This window comes from Myotis davidii, unplaced genomic scaffold (genome assembly GCF_000327345.1).
Source record: "Myotis davidii unplaced genomic scaffold, ASM32734v1 scaffold484, whole genome shotgun sequence".
In the NCBI taxonomy this organism is placed as follows: Eukaryota; Metazoa; Chordata; class Mammalia; order Chiroptera; family Vespertilionidae; genus Myotis; species Myotis davidii.
The window spans coordinates 205487-207139 of NW_006295459.1; positions in this window are offsets into that span (position 1 = coordinate 205487).

A 1653-nucleotide genomic window follows, 5' to 3' on the forward strand; every position below is an offset into this window, starting at 1 on the left:
GGTTCAGCAATCTGGAGAATGCTGTGAGTAGATTAAATAGGAGTCCAGAGATGAAATATAATTTTGAAAGGCATTTGGGGGTCAGAGGAGCCTAGTTTAAAAGGAAACTAAGATCTCTTCATCTCAGGACCCCATGCTTTTTATTAACACCATTTGTCCTGAGGCAAGGCAGAGATATATACTTCAAAGGGTCAGAGTTTAGCATACAGAGGCATTATCAGATTTGGGGAAATTGGCCTAGGGCTGTACAGGTGTTTGGTCAGTAGGAGGCAATAACATGTAGATTAAGATGCCCTTTAATTGTCTGGCAGCCACAATCAGTTTCCTGTTCAGGTTTGGGGAAATGCCTTTAGCCATTCCCAACAGGTGACTACATGTGTGACTCAACCCTGTTGAGTCCCCAAGTTTCATCAACCTTTTGATGAAACTCTTGAAATTATGACATGCTGGAATTGGTCTACGGTACACAGGGCCATCTGAGAGGGATCAGGACCCTTTCAGGCTGGACTAAGGAAATAGGGGTCCTGGAACCAGTCAGCCTGGCCCATAGCTGACTCTGCTTATATTTGCCTTTGGCCTCAGCAAGGAGTCTCAGATGGGAATGGGACAGGCTTTGGGAGAGGCCCTGGGAAGTACTGAAGATAGTAGGCACTAGAGATCCCAGGTGAGTTCCCAGGACTAGAGGAAGAGAGGGATGTGGGGCTGGGACACTGAGCCCTGTGACCAGCACTGGGATGGCCAACATGTGCACAGGAAAGAGAAACTAAACCATAAGATGAAGGACAGTGACAAGGGAACCTGTGACCCCTCGATCACAATATGCCTTCCATCATAACAACCCCTGCCCAGGCCCTGATATTTCCCCTTATCCCAGGAGGAAAATTGCCAGTTATTTGTCTGCAACACTAGTCAGTACTTGAAATCTATTTTTTCATTCAACAAATATTACTGAGCACCTATTATATGCCAGGTACTATTTGTGGTGGAGAAAATGTAATAGTATACAAGTAAGTAGACAGATAACATAATTTAAAATTTTAATAAGTGACATAAAGGAAACAAACATGGGTTTGAAATGGCTGGATAAGGTGGTCATGAAGGGCTTCATTGAGAAGATAGCATTTCAGCAAGAATTGGCTGTAAATATTGTGAAACCCATGACAGTTCTATTTATTCTATGATGGGTAAATAAAGCACTTTTTTCCATATTGTGAAAAGTACCAAGAAAGAGTAATTACTAGCAGTGCTCTCTGGGAGAAAAACAACTTTTCCTGTCCCATTACGGTCAGCCCCTTCCCTCCCAGTGATTTTTTGTAAAGTTCTTTGCTACTGGGAGTGGGGCCAGGGTGGGAGTCGAACATTGATGGTGAAATCTTAATGACTTTTCAAGGGCAAAGCTGATGACCCAGTGTGCAAGGAGACACCTATTTGGTGGCGGTGCTCTTATAATAGTCAGGGGCAAAGCAGATGTATAGTCCTTAGTTCATCCTAGCTTGTTGCCTGTCTTGGTGGCCAGAGCTGTTTCATGTTTGGGGCACTGAAAAGAAAAGAAAAGAAAAGAAAAGAAAGGAAAGGAAAGGAAAGGAAAGGAAAAGAAAAGAAAAGAAAAGAAAAGAAAAGAAAAGAAAAGAAAAGAAAAGAAAAGAAGATAAT